Source organism: Gymnoscopelus braueri (genome assembly GCF_963280865.1).
Source record: "Gymnoscopelus braueri genome assembly, chromosome: 13".
NCBI lineage: Eukaryota > Metazoa > Chordata > Actinopteri > Myctophiformes > Myctophidae > Gymnoscopelus > Gymnoscopelus braueri.
Window position 1 is genome coordinate 9881303 of NC_137615.1, and position 21100 is coordinate 9902402.

Here is a 21100-nt window from a genome sequence, read left to right on the forward strand (position 1 = left end):
AATGGGCTATCAGGCCAGACTCACTCCTGGAATCAAATAGAAATGAGATTTCCGGAGGGAGGGTTTACCAGGCTAGCTCTATCTATACTAGGCTGGAAGAAGCTTGTACTGAACTGAAGACATGTCCATACAGCTGCGGTGGGATCCATAATAACGCGTCAACACCATTACATCTCCCTGTCTCTCTACCTGTTTGCTCGACCAGTGTGGCACCTGTTAGATTGATTGATTGATTGATTGATTGATTGATTGATTGATTGATTGATTGATTGATTGATTGATTGATTGATTGATTGCTTTATCAGCTAATTGCAAACAGTACACCAAGTACAATTACAGCAATGCTAAAAGGATAACACAAAAAAGCCCCGATCGAGGGCTTGTTTCCATTGTGGTCCTATGATAAAGATATGGTATGCATGAGCCAATTAACCTCTTTCAACCTGACGTCCCTATTTTCGGCATGCCATTTAGGTAACTATGTATTAATTTATTTACCAAAAACAGCAAAAATATCCAATCTACAAGTTCACAATGTGTCGCATCATGACACATATTATTTTAGCTATTTATGAAATAGGTCCTGGGCATAACTGTAGTACACGGTTTCCGGAAGATGACATACCCGTTTTATGTTCCGGTTCATTTTCCCATAACTTGGTTTGATTGGCTCGGTAGCAATAAATCAAATGAGCCAATTAAATGAAGATATGGGAGAATGAACAGGAACAGGGAACAGGTATGCCACCTTCCATAAACCCAGAACTACTGTTACGCACAGAGGGCTCATGAACAAAATTGACTGGCAGTGTTGCCATGTCCGCTTATTATAAGCGACTTTGGGATTTTTTTTCTGTAGAGTTGCTTGTAAATATTGGGACTTGTGGGTTCCGTTTTTTGTTTCTAAAGTGTTTTTGTTTATTTGGGCTTGTTTCCTAATGTCGTTTAAACCAGTGGTTCTTAAACATTTTCATGGCAAGGACCCCCAAATGAATATGTAATTGTCCGCGTATCCCCATCTGAAAATATGTGATTTTTTTGAAAATAGCAGATCTACAAGCTCACAACACGTCGACGAGTTCTGCACTTGTAGATCTGCTAATTTCAAATAAAGCATTGATAATGAACGTTTGACTTGTTAGCAGACTGGGTTGGGTTTAAAGTGCTCATGTGTTAGTAATTTCTTTTGGGCATGTTTTCATATACCTGGTTGCTTATTTCTCTCGCAAAATCTGGCAGCACTGATGACTGGGTGTGAAGCAGTTTTCAACAATACCACAGTGGATGTAACAGGTCATGCTACTTTGCCCAGTCCCTCTGACTGTGGTTGTTCTTACACCAGGGTGTTGCAACACGGCCTAGAGGGGAAACCATGGTGCTGCATGTTTAAGTGGGACTCCCCTCTTCCCAGCTGCCAAGAATCACCAGCACCAAAGAATTTGCAGCCTTTTTTTTTAGGATTTCATTAAAATCCTGTATCTTCAGGGTAGGCTAACTAGCCCAAACTGTAGACAATAGGAAATTAAACACGAACAATCAGATGTCAATCAGAAGAAACCAAATGACGAATCACTAAAACAGTAGAAAACGGCATAAAAGCACCCCTACTAGTGATTTCATGACCCGCCCCGCCACGGAACCCAACCCACCTCAACCCGCCCCGCGAACCCATATATAAATCTATGGCTCAACCCGCCCGCGACCCGCTCGGGGCGGCTGACCCGCTCACCCGCAGCCCGCATAATTGCCTCGGGTCCCGCGGGTTATGGGTCAACCCGCGCATCACTAACTCCTACCAACTCAATCATTGAACACATTATTTATATCAAACATTACACAAAAGCCAAATTCCAATACCCAAGTCTGCTCACTCGTGCACTCCACACTCGATCCTCCAGCTTAACCCGGAAACAGTTCTGTCCCAAATGGTCATTTGCTTTTGGAGGAGCCGAGACCGGAGAGTGAGTGGGATCTCCAAGCCGATTGGAGCGTCAAACAGCGAGTGTACATCAAGTGCAGGCTTCAGCATGTTCTCATCCTCTCGGCGGAAGTGTTGACTGCCTATCTGTTCTGTTATTGGATGGACCGTCTCCTCGGGCTATGGGAGGGAAACCATTGACTATAAGCTGTCTGGGGGATGGGTTAGCAGTGCCGTGTTGCAGACCTCAAAGGGATGTTTTAGAGGCGGCGAAACTTTGTTCTGAGTGCTCATATCCAAAATGTAAATATAACTTGCTTGCATGCGTGTGTTGAGCGGTTTGGGGGTGAAAGTGTCCCACTTGATTAAGCTGCAGAGATACTGAAGTGCATTTATATATTATCTACCATTCTGAATAACAGTGATTAAAGCTACTGAAGCAACAAATTAAATAATGGGTTGATTTGTATGTATACAATCATGCTGTTTGCTGTGCGAGAATGCGTGTCAAACAGCTCACATGTAGCTCTAAGCGCAAATTCAATAAAGAAGATCTTGAGTTGTCATTCACAGCTAAGCGTGTGCACTTCTAGCCAATCTGCAGTCAGCCAATCTGCAGTCAGCCAATCAGGCAGTTGGACTCCGCCTTTAAATATCACTGCCTCACTGCTGTCATTCTCTTTCCAGCATGCAACAAGCAAAGTGTACTCTCTCTCTGTGATCTGTGGCTTACACACAGAGTTTGCAAAACGGCAGCTCATCATCAGCTTTTTTCTGTCAATCATTTTTAGTCAGGGTTTGTTAAGTTGATGTTGTGTTGAGGATTTACCTCACTCCTTCCATGATTAAGGGCTGCTTTCATCAAACACCAGCTGGTGCTACAGCCTAATCCAACAAGCTGACCACATTACTTCCAGATGCAATGGTTGCCTTCATTTCCAGCCCTGCTTTCAACAGTTTGTGCAGCTATCACGAATAGCTTAATGAATCAGCTAATAATGCTGACTACTCTTGCTACTGTTGCTACAGCTAATGCTAACTCCTGTCTGCAATAGTTTCAGCTAATGCTACCTCTACTCAAACTGCTGCTAACATAACTACTAATAATTACAGCTATTGCTACTAAAACTGTTGCTATCATTACAGCTCATGCTACAGCTGCTACACCAAGACTGCCAATAAGTACAGCTAATGATACATTTACTCAGGCTACTGCTAATCATGTCAAATACAATGTCAACTGCTGCAGTCATGAGTCAGCAAATTCTGCTAAACTGCCTTGCTACTACAGCTTCAGCTAATGCTGCTATTATGACTGTAATCATTATAGCTATGCTACGTCAAACTGCTGCTGCCATGAGGTCAGTCATGAGTCGGCTAACACTGCTGACTGCATTGCTACTACAGCTTCAGCTAATGCTAATGCATTGCTACTACAGCTTCAGCTAATGCTACTTTTACTCAGTCTACTGCTATCATGACTGTAAACATTACAAGTATACTACTTCAACTCCTATCATGAGGCTAGTATTGAGTGTGCTTATGCTGCGTCTGCATTGCCACTAGGCAGCTTTAGGAAGGATGGAGAAGAGTGAACCATCTCATTGTATTATGAAAAAAAAGAAGAAAAAAAAAAGAAGCGATGTTTATGCTTCAATTGCTTTGCTATTACTGCTAAAGTCAGCTAATGCTATTTTACTGCTATTTGAACTACTGCTGCAAACATGAGGTTAGTCATGAATCGCTTATAATGCTGACTGCATCGCGACTGCAGTTAATGCTACTTTTACTAAAGCTGCTAACATGTCTGCTATCATTACAGCTAATGTAATTTTACTCAGCTGCTGCTATCATGTGCTAAACATTACAGCCATGCTGCTTCTGCTGGTGCCATGAGGTCAGTCACGAGTCTGCTAACACTGCCGTCTGTATTGCTTCTACAGCTTCAGCTACAACTGCTGTAAAAAGCAAGGCTGGTCATAAGCCTGCTAACACTGTCGACTGCATTTACAACTAATGCTACTTTCAACTGCTGCCAACATGATGGTCATGTTAATGATAAAGTTGCAGTACTAAATTGCTGCCATCATTTCAATGTTCATGTTAATGCTAAAGTTGCAGCACTAAATTGCTGCCATCATCTCAATGTTCATGTTGATGCTAAAGTTGCAGCACTAAATTGCTGCCATCATCTCAATGTTCATGTTGATGCTTAAGTTGCAGCACTAAATTGCTGCCATCATCTCAATGTTAATGCTAAAGTTGCAGCACTAAATTGCTGCCATCATCTCAATGTTCATGTTGATGCTAAAGTTGCAGCACTAAATTGCTGCCATCATTTCAATGTTCATGTTGATGCTTAAGTTGCAGCACTAAATTGCTGCCATCATCTCAATGTTAATGCTAAAGTTGCAGCACTAAATTGCTGCCATCATCTCAACGTTCATGTTGATGCTAAAGTTGCAGCACTAAATTGCTGCCATCATCTCAATGTTCATGTTAGTGCTTAAGTTGCTGTACTAAATTGCTGCCATCAACACGATGGTCTCCATATGCTAAAGCTCCTCACTGCATGCTTCTACTGCTCAGATAATGCTAGTCGTTCTTCAACTGCTACTAACATTGACTGCTGATCATGATTAGGCTAAAACTGCTGACATTGTTTCTGCAGTCAATGCATGCTAGTGCCATCATGATGATCATGCTAATTATGTCGACTGCATTCCTAGGCTACTGCATTTATGCTACTCATTCTGCAATTGCTGGCAAAATGTCTGCTAATTATGATGCTAATGATGTGGACTACATCGCTACCACTGCTATAGTCGGCTAATGCTGCTCGTACTAAAATTCCTGCAAACGTGCCGATCATGAACATGCTAAGTTACTACTAGTGCAATGGCCACTACCTCATTAAAACTGCATTCATTCATTGAAAGCGATATCACGCTAAGTCATTTATCAGCATTCATTGATATTCTGCTTTGTGATTCTTTTTCCATGTCCGGCTTAATGCATGGTGATGGGATGCCTAATGCCGATGGGGATGAGTGCTGTTCACCTTGGATACTGGGAAAGTCAGGTTTGCAGGCCTCGTCTGTTCATCAATGCAGACTTCCACTGAGCTATTCACCTCGGTGGCATACATGCCAATACCTAAACATCAGCTTCGTGTTGGCCGGGCAGCCTTCCATTGCCGGCTAAATCTATGTGGCCGTGTAGCCTTCCATTGCTGGCAAAATGTCTACGACCTAGCTGGTCATCTATGCTGCACGTCATTGTTGTAGAGAGAGGGAGAGGTCATGCTATGCTGCACGTAATTATCGGCAAAATTTCTGCTAAATCAGTGGTGATTTTCATCAGACATCTCATGCGCTTTAGCCATCGCTGGTTGCACGTTTTAGTCATTGCTGACTACATTTCTGCTAAATCAGTGGTGATTTTCATGAGACATCTCATGCGCTTCAGCCATCACTGGCTGCACGTTCTAGTCATTGCTGACAAAATTTCTGCTGACCTGGTCGGTCATTATTTACTAATTCTATTCTCATTAATTGCTATATGGCCATTCCATGGGCTTTAGCCATCGCTGGCTGCACGTTTTAGTCATTGCTGACTAAATTTCTGCTAAATCAGTGGTGATTTTCATAAGACATCTCATGCACTTTAGCCATCGCTGGCTGCACGTTTTAGTCATTGCTGACCAAATTTCTGCTAAATCAGTGGTGATTTTCATAAGACATCTCATGCACTTTAGCCATCGCTGGCTGCACGTTTTAGTCATTGCTGACCAAATTTCTGCTAAATCAGTGGTGATTTTCATAAGGCATCTCATGCACTGTAGCCATCGCTGGCTGCACGTTTAGTCATTGCTGACTAAATTTCTGCTGACCTGGTCGGTCATTCTTTACGAATTCTATTCTCATTCATTGCTTATGGCAATTCCATGTGCTTTAGCCATTGCTGGCTGCTTTTTTCTGAGCAAGTGGTCATTTCTCAAGCCATTCCATGGCTCTCGCATTGTTTAGCCATTGCTGGCTAACTCGGCTCATGTTGAGCCATCCCAGGTTTATTCTGTGACTCGGTAGTCATTTCATAAGTCATTATATGGCTCTCGCATCATTCTAGCCATTGCTGGCTAGTGGGCCATTTCACGGGTGTAACTTTCCTCTTTAAACTCTTTTCTTTATTTTGGGGCTTTCCTTCCTATTCTATCTATGCACGTTAAAATGCAACGGAGTCTAATTGCTGTCAGCCAATCAGTGATTGGGTTTCATTCCATCAAATGGAAGGAAATTATTAAAGTCTTAAAATTATAATAAATCTGTTAATAATTTCTATATGCATGTATGGTTGGATAAAGGTCATGTCAACAGATAAGTACGTTTTAAGTGGCAGTGGCTCTAAGGACTCACTAATCCTGAGACAGACGAGCCATGGGTAAAGATTTGTGTAAGCAAGTACTTTTCCACTGTGTGACATGAACTTTAGAAAACTGCATATTGTAGGAGATTAGAAAAGTAGCATCTAACCTGTCATTTCTCCTTTCAGTCAGCAAGCATCACAGGAATTACTCAACTTTAACATCAAGCCACATGTTCAAAATATCACTGCCTCTAACCTGTCATTCTCCTTCAGTCAGCAACCAAGCAACCCACCTCCAATGGGTTTCTGCCAGTTGGCGTCAGGAATTACTCAGCTTAATCATTAAGCTACATGTATCACTATAGCTGTTCTAGCTTACACTTGTTTTAGCTCCTGCTCATTTGATTTTGCTATTTTGTCTCATCTGTTTAAGGAAATAGGTAGCTGATATATTGCACTTTTACCTTAGCGCTAGGTATACTCTCGGTTGCTTGTTTTTGCAGAAAATGCACTTAAGACTTCTGGTGATTAGTAGTTTTCGTTCCCTACCTAATGTGCACTTATTGTAAGTCGCTTTGGATAAAAGCGTCTGCCAAATGACTGTAATGTAGCCGGATTATCCCATATTTCATCGAATTCTGGCCATTCCTTTACAATAGGAATACTTCAGCGTTGTAAATAATTTTACCTCTTCAGGTTGGTGGTCTTCTGTCCCTATGCCATTGCCTTGTTTATTTATCCTGATTCTGTTATCAGCTTAAACACTCCAACATGCCTTAAGTACAGTTTCATCTTCAGCTGCATATAGCTGGTGGTGGTGGTTTCTCACGTCATTAAAATTCAAGTAATTGCCGGCCTTTAAGGCCTCTAGCTTTTAATTGCCATCTTAAAATCTGCTGTCATTGTTAAATCACGCTCTAGTCCTCTACATTTTCTATTGGACCACTGGTCATCACGAGCCGTCCTTCTCGATCCTAGTCGCGGTGCGGCTCCACACAGCGGTGGACATCGCTTTAGGACTCCTGAAGTGCAGGAATCAACAGGTTATTTCATTTCAGGTCTCACCTGACACGGTAAGACGTTTTGGGGGGTTCTCCCTATTCAGCATATCTTATACATATGTACGTTGCATATGTACGATAAATGTCAACGGAGTCTAATTGCCAAATATGTTTATTGAATAATAAAATGTCTTAAATAAAATTCTCATTTACAACAACTCAATCTCTCTCTTATTGAAATGTAGCTCTAAGCGCAAATTCAATAAAGAAGATCTTGAGTTGTCATTCACAGCTAAGCGTGTGCACTTCTAGCCAATCTGCAGTCAGCCAATCTGCAGTCAGCCAATCAGGCAGTTGGACTCCGCCTTTAAATATCACTGCCTCACTGCTGTCATTCTCTTTCCAGCATGCAACAAGCAACCCACCTCCATCCCCAAACTCCACCATGCCTCAATCGTCTAGAGTTGAGAAGGAAGGAGGTTCTCTGCACTGCCACCACCAGCGTCTAGACTCCGGGGGGGGTTCTCCCTATTCAGCATATCTTATACATATGTACGTTGCATATGTACGATAAATGTCAACGGAGTCTAATTGCCAAATATGTTTATTGAATAATAAAATGTCTTAAATAAAATTCTCATTTACAACAACTCAATCTCTCTCTTATTGAAATAGCCTAGGCCTATGAGAAATACAGCATCTAATATACAACGTGACATGCAGGAGTAGCGAGTGATTGAGCAGGCACGAGTGAGGAAACGGAATGTGGCTGTCAGTCCAGCCTTGATTCCTCTAGACGCCCATATAATCCTCTCCTCCTCGCTCGGAGGCGGGACTAATGCGCGAGTGGAGGACGCAAGTGGAGTGAGCGAGTGGGGAAGTTTGGGGTATTGGAACATATTGGAATGTGGCTATAGAGTGACAGGGTAGCTGGGCAGTCTGTCTGAGAGTCTGGGAGTGGGAGTGGAGATAGCAAAGCCTGCTGGAGATGGGGAAAACCCGGCTGGAAGGCTGCACCTATCACAAGTGGTGGAAAAAGTACTCAAATGTTTGTACAAAAAAACTCATTATGCAGAATGTCCTATTTCAGAAGTTTTCAAATGTATAAAAATATTTTGAAAATAGCTACTGTACAAGCTCACAATGCGTCACAACGCATTGTGAGCTCGAAGATCGGCTATTTTCAAAATTGTCAATGTAAATATGTCTGAAGTGGTTTTACAAAGTAACTAGTACCTAAAGTTTTCAAATAATTGTAGTGGAGTAAAAGGTACAATATTTGCCTCTGAGATGTAGTGGAGTAGCAGTAAAACTACTGAAAATTGGAAACACTCCACTAAAGTAAAAAATACCTCAAAATTGTACTTAAGTAACAGTACTTGAGTGAATGTACTTAGTTACTTTCCACCACTGCCTATATCAGCTCCCTGAAACAACCTGCACAATCAATCGTCTCAAAAAGGCAAGCGCACCTGCAGGCTGCAGCCCATCACACACACACACATACTGTAGATATCGCTTCTGTCGGGTGGAAACCTCATAGCCTATGTCCAAAACTGTTACTTTTTCAGGATTCAAATTTAAAAGCAGCAAAGGTAGCAGATTAGATCTACAAGCTCAAAACGGGTCGCTTCGGAGTTCCACAATGCATGATGCACTCATAGCATATAACACTAACAATACCGAACGTTATTTAAAAAGGAAATGGCATCCTATTCCAACACAGAAAGAGCTGAGGGAGATAAATAGAGAGGGAAAACGTTTATTGCTCCCCGGAGGGAAATTCAGGCGTCGTAGCAGCAGACAGCAGTGAGAATGAAACACAAAAGAGGTACAGCCAGGTGTAAGAGAAAGAGTCAAAAACCAAACTAAAGAGAAATAAGAATACAAATGAATAATGAAATAAAACACTGAGCTGCTGGCCCTATATATAACAGGATCTCTGAATAAATTAACATAATGTGTAGTCTATCAATACATAAATGTACAGTGTAGAATTACATCTATCACTATCTATGACTATTGCCAGTGAATATATGAATGTATACAGTAAGTACAGTCTATCAACTCTTACTATCCCTTACGAAAGAAAAATATATTGCAATATATTGGAAAATATCATGCGATATATTTGGCAATATATTTCCATATATGAGATTTAGTATTTATATTTTCCAATATATTGCAATATATGCATAGACCATATATGTATATATATTGATATATATAAAAATATATATTGCAATCAATACCAAAAAGGGAACTATATTTTTACATGTAATAGTTTGTCTTTATATGCTCCAATATACCACAATATATGCATGTGCCATATATTAATATATATAGTGCCATATATGTATATATATAGTACCATATATAAAAATAGTTATACATATAGATTTTATACTTTCCAAGGCATAGCTATATAGCCTAAAGAAAATACAGTGAAGACAAAAATGTGCATTACACAAACAGCTTTATTGAGACCGACAGTTGCAGAGACCACATTCACTGTGTGTGTGTATAAAGATTACAATATTATGCTATTAATAGATTTATTTCTTGACAATTGAAATGTACTTTTCCCTTAATTTTTCAATCCTCCACACTGGATCTTGGAGGTATACATGCATAGAGGCTTGCATATTGTGGCAGATCAATTAGCATACATTTTCTTTTGAACAGTGTCACATCAAATATCTGTTTCCTGCCCCGGAATTCCCTTTTCAGACCAACTACATTGTCAACATTAATCAGTGTACTATATGATCTATCATACTTTCTTCCAAAAGCAAAGCATTTTCTGTCACCATGTTGCTCTACTACAATGTAATAGTATACAGTGATTATGTGTCCATTCTGCAACAGAACAGTGAAGCTGTTCCTTTTCACTACCCTTGTGAACTCCTGTGAGTAATACAGCTCTCCCTTGACTAGAAGTCGACGGAATATTTTCACAACTGTATCCGTGGTGACTGAAAGTTGCTCTCTTATGACCAGTGTCTCTTCACTAGAAAGTTTTCGAGAATAATGCAAACCAAGGGTAACAAGTTGATCACCTACTCTTTCAAACTGCTTCAGTCTTTTTCGGCCAGTTAAGTTATTAAATAGCTGGATGCATTGAGGAACAGCATTTCTCAGTGCATCATTTCTCAAAAGAGGCAATATTTGTCTATATGTGAATTGTTTCATTATCTGCAAAGGAACAAACTGAGTGCCATGAAACATTTTCAGTATTTCACCATTAAATGACTCGAAAATATACCCAGAATGAGCCCACAAAGGTCCCCAATTCCTGACAGATTCTGGCAAATGAAGACATAAATGTACATTAAATGACACATGGGTCTTTCCATACAGTGTTTCAAATTGTTTGACAAAATCTTCAACAAGTTTATCACATTTTTGTATGTCCTCTGTTGTAATAATGTCTTTGCAAAGTAAGAACATAAATGTGACAAGGACTAACCAGTGCTGGTAAAATGCCTGGGGCAGAATTCCTTTAAGCACAAATATACTATAAAACAGTAACCAGTTCTGCCATTCTGAAGCCTTCCAAAACTTCCTATGCTGAAGAGATCGGGGCACTCTTGTGATATTGCAAGGAGGCTTAATTAGCAAGAGCTGTTTATCAAGTTCATTCACTTTAGTGCCAATGTAATATGGCTTCTCATGGTTCTCACTGTCCAGCCACATGCTTGCCATTTGGCGAACTACACCAAGATGTATATTATGCATATGGTCAGGAGGCATGCCAGATATGATGTCAAAGTGTGGAATCTTTATCAGACATGTGGGCCCTTTAACACCCCTCACAGATTTTTTGGTATGTAAAGCCTCTCTTGCGTCACTTATGGTTGAAGCGTGGTCCCTCTTAGGAACATCTTTGTATGGGTATACCCTGACAGTGCCATGACCCTTCTCAACTTGTTCACCGGGATGTAAACAGAGGCTGCATCCATAATGACCATTAAACTGGGTCATGTTTTGAAGTATGGGCCTAGCTACCGAATCACACATCATAAGAGCTGCCACAACTCTACATTGTTCCAAATTGCCGTTTCTTGTTATCTTAAAGCCCACAGTTGACAACATCTGACACTCTAAAGTGAATGGCTTTAAAAATGTATTAACATTCGGCTTTTTATCACCAAACCACAAGCCAAAAAGTAGAACATTTTCTTTGCGCACAGGGTAAGGAAGCTCATTTACAATCCCATATAATGGCCAAATACTATATTGTGATGATTTGAAAACAGGCACTCCATCACAGTTGAGTGTTAAGGAGAATCCATGACTACAGTCAAGCAGGCCTCCAATTTTGTTCAGATTATTGTACATTTTACCACTTCCAATATCTTCATAAATTTCAGAATTACATGTGCCATCTCTTGACTTGATACAATGTGCAATATCTTCCCTTTTAAGAAGATGTTCCAACTGTGTTTGGATTGGTAAGTAAATAAAGAAGTTTCCATTCTTCAGCGAGCTGTTTTTATCCCATGTTGTGTTGCATACAACACATTGTCCTTCACTATCCTGGTCACCGATGTAGTACTCACAGTTTGGACAATATATGTGACATTGTAGGTGACCTTCTACCGGCTTAAGCTCTTTTAAGAACAGATACTTTGAGGTTAAGTGTGTGTTTTCTGGACAGTGAATATTGATCAAATCTAGGAGATCAGAGAGAGCCATGCCTGTGAGTCCGTGTCTCAAAACAAATGAAAGTATAAGTAAAAAACTCTGAGCTTGAGTTAGTCGTGAACCAGTGTAAAGTGGCTCTTCGTTTTCCAGAGGAAACTGTTCATGACTCTCTTCTCTAAAGTGTGATTCCTCATTTACTGACTCATCAGGGCTATCTTCAAATAAAAGGGAATATTCTTCTTCACTTCCAATAATGGATCCAAGACTGTCATCAGGAATAAAGTTACTGGTATTTGGTGACGCTTGGCTGCAATTAGGTTCATCATTGAAGTGAAGTTCACTCTCTGTGGAACATTCATCCTCAAACAAGAGTGGGGAAGTAGGACATCTGGGAATAGACTCGCCGCAGTCAGCATGCAGGCTCTGTATATGGAGAAAAGAAAAAACAAATTCTGATTAGAAATGTTATTTGACTTTGTTATTTGACACACACACACACACACACACACACACACACAGTGCTCCTAGGCCATTGCGATGGTGAATGTGACAGGGAGTGCAGACTTCAAGGTGTAAACAGGGGAACCCAGGTCTATGTAATGGGAACATTACAATCATAGACATAAACAGAGAAGATGCCGTGTTGGCGTTGCTTTCCATTGAGCGATACCTCAATGTCACTGCCATATCAAGGCCTGCCATGCCTCTGAATGCATACATATGTATAGCACGATGTATGCCGTGCCATGTATGCACGAGCGGTAGAAGGCGGTAATCAAAGCCAACCATGGACTTTATAGGTTTGGGCCTCTATGGCGGCAACATTGAGATACAGCCCCAGTGCATGGTCAATGTGATATCTAGTCTTTTTTTATGTCTATGAGGACAATCAGTGAGGGAGCAAACAGGTGAACCAATTTTTTTTATCAGTGAGCAGTAAACAGACACCATGCTAATGCTTCCTCCGACACTTGCCAACCACTACTTTTCAACTGACATCAGGTAGCTTCACCAGCACGCTCCGCCCTGACTAGCGGTGCAGCGACCAGGAGTCAGGACACAAGCTAGCTTCCCACCCACAGACAGCCATATGTTCAAGTAAACACCACATATTGGAAACTAAACACCACACAGTTCAAACTTACACAGACTTCGGCTCCTCCGGCTCCTCCCGATTCACTTTGTTGTCCGCTGAGAGGAGTCCATGGTTCGGACTCATCATCAGTTACCTAAAGAAACAAATTACAAAATAAAAACCCATAGATAGTTTACAAGCCAACCTGCATGTTACCAAGATGTAACATGGCTAGTTTTTAAGATGTTTTTAAAATACAACATGAAATGTAATGTACACTATACTTACGACAACAGGAGTGACATCATGTGCATCTTCAGGGCCACTGTCAGAGTCGTAGTGAGAGGAATTCTCATTTAGGTTCTGTAAATAAGAATACAAGGTCTTGATTAACTTACAATAATTATAATTATTATCCCCCCAAACACATATTTTACCATATGTATCCAATCACCTGGCTTTAGAGTTCCCCTTTCTGTTTTGACCAGGTTTTCCAATCGTTAAATACAGACTTTAGGCTGAAGCATTTGACAATTGTGAGAGCCAAGTGTCTGTTTAAGAGGCTATAGGCCGGATTCTTGCTGAAGTTTATAGTATTGCTAAAGTATACATTGTTCAACTGAACACCACACAGTTGAAACTTACACAGACTTCGGCTCCTCCTGATACACTTTCCTGTCCACTAAGAGGATTCCATGGCTCAGAATCATCAGTTACCTAAAGAAACAGATTACAAAATAAAAATCCATAGATAGTTTACAAGCAACCTGCATGTTACAAAAATGTAACATGTCCAGTTCTTAAGACATGTCTAAGAAAAAAACTAAAATGTACGTACACTACACTCACCATAATGTGGCTGACATCATGTGCATCTTCAGAGGAGCCATTGTCAGAGTCGTAGTGTGAGGAATTTTCATTCAGGTTCTGTGTTTAAGAAAATAATACAAAGTATTGATTTACCTTTGTTACATGCACAGTCGCCAGCCACCAACAGTCGCCATCAATAGGATGTTGCATATAGCACTTTTTTCCCCCACACACACACACACACACACACACACACAACCTAGGCTATCTGATGTACTCTACAACTAAATTTATTAATTTACACTATGTGCTCAAACAAAAATGCTCAACAAAACGATACCAGCCTAAATCAAATATGTTAATATTGCTCTTTAATGTTAGTGGTACAGGCCAGATTCTTGCAAAAGTTGAAAGCATTGCTAAAGAATACATTATTCAACTAAAAATCTCACAGTTGAAACTTACAGAGTCTTCTGCTCTTGATAAACTTTGTCCACTGAGAGGAACCCAAGGTTGAGAATCATCATCAGTTACCTAGAAAAAAAGAAAAAAGACAAAACTGAACAAAATAAACAAAAATGAACACCCATACAGTCTACAAACCAATCTTCACGTTAAGATGTAACATGCCAACTCCACAATATATTTTTTAAGACAAAACCTAAACTATACTGAACACTAAATCTGCACAATTAATGACTGTACTGTAAATACTGTAAGTGTATTATAACATGGATCATGCACACAGAGCATGAGATGGTTTTGTCTTGTGTTGTAAATCCAGCGCACAGCTTTCTCTGGCAGTGGTGCAGTCCACCCCTCTGCCAAAGCACAAACACATTGTGCTTTTTTTTTGTGGGCATTAAAACTTGGGGCCTATGTTCGCATTATTAAAGCAGACAGTAACCAGATGTATAGCTAGATATTACTTCTTCATTTATAAAAAGTAATATTGACATTGCAATATTAAACACCATTATCACACATCGCAGAATTCACTCACATTGTGCAGGCCTTTTGTACACTATACTTGCGGTAAAGTGAATGACAGCATCTTCAGAATCATTGTCTGAGTTACATTATGTATCACAACTATCTTGCTAACTACCACTTAAACCCCATTCATTGTTGAGTGGAGTGCCTCAGTGCTCCATAATGGTGACTTTTCTGTATCCGCTCTACATTAAATATCTATAGCCGATCGACAAGCTCACATTTGGGAGCTTGTTGATCTGCTAATTAAAGTTTTCCAGCAGCTGAAACTTACATTGACCTCTTCTGTAGTTCCTGATGATGGCTCACTTAGGGGGATCCAGGCATCAGAACTGGCATGGGCTCTTGGCTAAACAAAAGAGAGGGCGGTTTCAACGTAATGACTGCAAAAAGAATGACCAAAATCTGTATCTTGACGACAGTCTAAAAAAGCATATTGCAAGATCACTCACAATATTGTCATTGGCAAAATGTACTCTTAGGCTACACATATTTCAAGATATTGATGAAGACCTCGGTTGCTGGAGATGCATCTGGCAATACAATAGTATTTGTAATAAAGAACAACAAACGTGGTTTTATTTTGTTACAAGTAGGATGTTCTGGCTACATACAGCACAGCACAAGTAAGGTCTAGTTTTACATTTACATGTTTAAAGTTCATGACTTACCAGATCCTGGTTTGTCTGATCAATCTTGCTCTCTCTCATTGCTTTCCTAGGTGCAAGTGATAGAAAACACTGATTCATATTTATCTTTGGAAACACCAAAGGATTTCAATGTTTCCCTCAAGAGCTTGTGGGTGCCCCTCTGAGGAAATACATGCATCTATGAAATAAAAATGCTACCGTGACCTGATCATATCAATAGATGCAAAATGATAAATGGTGTAAATAAGGGGTCTTCAACGTTTTCAGAGCAATGACCCCTTGGCTGGGAGAGAGAAGAAGCAGGGACCCCCACTACATATTGTATAACATTTTGTTGTAAATTAAACATTTAGACAGCTTCATAGACTTTGACAGCATTATCATCAGTGTATGTTCGATTAATGTGTATTTACAGACATTTAATCACTTGAACCGTCAATATTTAGACCTCTAAACCAAACCTCTTTACCAAAAATAGCAGATCTACAAGCTCAGTGAGCTTATAGATCTGCTATTTTTGGCTAATGTTCCACTCAGAATAGAGATGCTGGGGTTCAAGTGGTTCATGTAAAAAACATGATCCTATAATCACACAAAGATTTGGTGGCCCCCTGTAGTAACTCTGGCAACCGCCTAAGGGTCCCGGACCCCTTGTTGAAGACCCCTGGTGTAAATGCTAAATGCTAGTAGAAGATAGTAGCTGCAAATAATGTTGTCATCCCAAGTTGCCTTTCTTTGGCTAGGCAACATCATGGCTAGAGTCACATTCAAAGCATTTAAGTAAAAAAAATAACTATCCCCTATCATCCCTGCCTCAAAATCAGTTTGCAACAGATAGTTAGCGTTAACATTAGCCATGGATCACACGACGCTCGTCCGTCATGGATGAACTTCAACCTGGTGTTTGCACTTTCTCCATTTACGGCCAGTACATCTAAATAAATGTTCATATTTCAACTATAAAGTGCTGACCTCATGGCAACGGATGTTATAATTGTGTTCGGGCCCTCAGACGTACCCGTATATTACGTATTGTTCAATACAAATAATAATAATCCGATCGGTGGTTATTTTCTCATACAGTTAAGATGTATCAGAGTGCAATACAACTCTAAACCGATAGGGTCGCGTAGTTGAAAGCATATGAAGAAAATGGCCACCAATCGGATTAAAATGTTTTTTATTGAACAATATGGAAGATACAGGTACTTATGCGGGCCCGAGTAGAATTACAACATCCGTGGCCATGAGATTAACACTTTATATTTGAAATCTGAACGTTTATGTAGATGTACGGACAAAAGGGCAGAACGTGCAAACACCAGGTAGAAGTTCATCCACGACAGTAATGTTTCAGGGCTAGCATTATCATGTTCTGTATAAATCAGAACAAAATACTAACCTTTTTTTCCATAATCGTCTTGTTCTTCTTGGAATATCCGTTTGATCAGAACCCGGGAGAATATATTTCCTTTTCAATCGGACTCGGTCCATTTTCTACGTTTGTCTGTACTCTACTCTGTATGTTATAGCATTTGTTGTTTGTTTGTCGACGTCGACGAGACTGCTAGCTAGCTGGTAGCTACAATAGTAGGACTACTTCGACCAGAATGCTTAGCGCGACTGGCGCATGCGCAGAAACATCGCCCCTCCGTGCCAGCCAATCATAGGACGGCACTCGCGCAAAGGACGGCGGTCGCGCATGCGCAATTCTTAAGCGGGAGACTGGGAGAGCGTTTCGAGCGGGCGAGGCGGTAAACAAACACAGCAGCTGGGAAGCAGGACAAATAACAAGAACCGAAGGAGGCATTACAGTAAAGTCATTTTCTTTTGCAAAAATGTCAAAATATAGGTTTGCCCTTGTTAGCTGGGCGAAGGGACCTGACAAAGATAAAACCAGCATCATTCCCACCAGCTGGATAATTGATTTTGACCCAACTGTGGCAGTAGATACTGACCAAACATTTCTGGTGGAATGTCGTACAACCAACAGCAAGAAGCCGACTAATGGATGGTTTGTCGAAGATGCTGTTGTTCTTCAGTTAGCAGGCAAGTCTTTACACACACTCACACTTATTTTACTTATTTCCTTTATTGTATTAGCATACAGCAACATAATGTTGGTTCTGTTTATCTACCAAAATGTGTGTCCCATATTTGACTGTTTTACAATGGCCAAATAGCTTTACATTACCCATATTTGCATGGATAGTTTTTAAAGAGGCAGTGCCATGATTGTATTTCCCCCTATAGCAGTAGTTTTCAACCTCTTTCATAACAAGGACCATTATTTAGTTGGCATTATAGCCATGGAGCCACCATTTGATGCATTACTTAATTAAGTAATGAAGATGTTTAATATTAATTTAACTATTGAGAGTGTAAAATTAAACCAAATGGACCCGTAAGGTCACAATCTCATCAGTTACAGATCTGTAAGGGTCCATTTGGTTCCCTAACTATCCACCTTTTAGCTGGGGACCACCTGAAACACCCCCATGGACCGCTGGTGGTCCCCGGACCACTGCCCTATGACATGATCTTTGGGTACAAAGGAACATTTATTTTGTTTAAAATGTACAGGAAGTGTTAAGTTTGTTGATGAGTATCACTACAAGGTCTTTTTCCATTGGCCTTTTTGACATACAAGCTTTAAGCTTACAGAAAGAAAACAAATACTCAGGGAATACCTCTTTCCCCAGTATAACAGGTTTACAGGACTAAAATCAATTCCATAGACAAAGAATTCTAAAAATGGGACACATAATTATTTATATTTTTTATTATGTAGTATTTATTCATTGTAGTGGTGTTGATTTTTGGCATTAAGAAAATCTTTCCTTCTATATGAATGTAGAAAAAGAGGCTACACTCAGAGCTGCTGAGAAGAACCTCCATCCAGAGACACTGCCGGGCAAGAGGGCGAGGAAAGGAAGAAGCCTAAACTTCGATGAAGATGCCAGTGGCGATAAACCCTCTGGCTCTGGAAATCCAAAACCGGTAATTAAACAGCAGAGATTGATGTCACATTAGGCATCATTTGTGTATTGGATTATCCATGATTAAATTATACAAATGAACATCTTTGCCCTATAGAAAAAGGCCAAAGTTGTTGCCCAGAGACAGGCGGAGGAGGAACTACTGTCAGACAGCATTGAGGACTACAGTCAGTTCAGCCCCAGTCCAGACCGTCCAGCAGAATCATCAAACAGCGACCTTACCAGAGACCTGCAGAGCCAGATAAAGGCCTTGCAGAAGGAAAACGCAAAACTGAGGAACATGGTAGTTAAAGGCAAGTATCGAGTAACATATTTGTCACTCACTTTCACAGGTATAAGCTCACAGTCTGTATCATCATTATACTGATTGTAGCTCACAGTCTGTATCATCATTATACTGATTGTAGCTCACAGTCTGTATCATCATTATACTGACTGTAGCTCAGTCTGTATCATCATTATACTGACTGTAGCTCAGTCTGTATCATCATTATACTGATTGTAGCTCACAGTCTGTATCATCATTATACTGACTGTAGCTCAGTCTGTATCATCATTATACTGACTGTAGCTCAGTCTGTATCATCATTATACTGACTGTAGCTCAGTCTGTATCATCATTATACTGATTGTAGCTCACAGTCTGTATCATCATTATACTGACTGTAGCTCACAGTCTGTATCATCATTATACTGATTGTAGCTCACAGTCTGTATCATCATTATACTGACTGTAGCTCAGTCTGTATCATCATTATACTGACTGTAGCTCAGTCTGTATCATCATTATACTGACTGTAGCTCACAGTCTGTATCATCATTATACTGACTGTAGCTCACAGTCTGTATCATCATTATACTGACTGTAGCTCAGTCTGTATCATCATTATACTGACTGTAGCTCAGTCTGTATCATCATTATACTGACTGTAGCTCACAGTCTGTATCATCATTATACTGATTGTAGCTCACAGTCTGTATCATCATTATACTGATTGTAGCTCACAGTCTGTATCATCATTATACTGACTGTAGCTCAGTCTGTATCATCATTATACTGACTGTAGCTCAGTCTGTATCATCATTATACTGATTGTAGCTCACAGTCTGTATCATCATTATACTGACTGTAGCTCAGTCTGTATCATCATTATACTGACTGTAGCTCACAGTCTGTATCATCATTATACTGATTGTAGCTCACAGTCTGTATCATCATTATACTGACTGTAGCTCAGTCTGTATCATCATTATACTGAGTGTAGCTCAGTCTGTATCATCATTATACTGATTGTAGCTCACAGTCTGTATCATCATTATACTGATTATTACTGTCTAATGAGCCGTGTGTACAAACAAGCATGATATACTCTACATCCATGAAGGTCAGTCTCAGTCCTATCACTTGTTCCTGTTCCGATGTGTTTATTTTAAGTCAATTGATTTGTAGCTCCTTGGACAAGTTCAGCTCTAAATGGGTTAATATACTACACTGGAGATGTGGTTTTCAGACACGTATTGGCCTCCATGGTTGCTGTCTGTATAATCTTGTACCACTTTCTTTTCTCAGAAATTCCAGCTTTGTTGGTGGACGTGCGGAAATTAGTCAACATCAAAAACGCCACCGATGCTGAGAGTGACGTCTCAGGTGCATGCACACCTCGCAGACCTTCACAAGTAAGTATTTATTAATTGGTACATTTTGAACAAACATTAAAACTTACAGCATTATTAGCATTCTATTGCTTGTGGTGACTTTCTTTGTTTCTTTGCTTATTTTCTTATAAGGTGAGAATCGATGCTGAGAGTGACGGCCCAGGTGAAATGTCCACACCTTGCACACCTTCACAAGTAAGTATTTATTAATTGGTAAATTTCGAACAAACTTACAGCATTCTATTGCTTGAGGCGACTTTCTTAGTTTTTGCCTTTCTTTGCATTCTATTGCGTGTTGATTTTCCTTGTTTCTTTCTTTGATAATATTCTCTTATTATTTTTATTTTTTTGTTTACACAAAGGTGAAAATCGGGACGGATGGAAACATCACCATCTCAGCCCATTGTTGGGAGACAGCAAAGGCGTGTACCACCGCCAATGGGATGGCACGGGTCCTACTGATGGGGCTCTTTGATGTGGATGTCCTCCTGAAGTCGAACCTTAAAGGAGGAGTCAGCAAATTGGATCCCTCTGCTGAGCGTCGGCAGGCTCTCGACCCAGGGAAACTTAAAGCTTTACAAGGTAAATAGTCCTCAGAGCTGGTGCTTTCCAGTTTTGATTGCATCTCTGCCTGGCGGGGGGATTTTTGCTCTGGTTACACAGCGAACCAGACCGGGGGGGTGGTGCTGCGGGGGGTAGGAGGACTGAGTGGGGGGAGGGAAAAGTGAGGAGGGGGAGAGTAATCATTGTTGTTCTGTTCCACAGATGCTGTAGTGAACCAGTTTCCGACGGCCAAGGAAGGTGATGTCAGAAAGTCCATCAACAGTCGAATCTGCGAGCTAAGGCACCAGGTGAAGCGCAAAAGCGTGTGAAGTGAGTGTTATAGCAGATTGAGATGTCGTGTCACTTTTATTTCAGTTTTTCTTTTGTTCCGCAACACGTTTATATCTTCGGTGAAGAACTAAGACGGACTGTTAACCAGACAG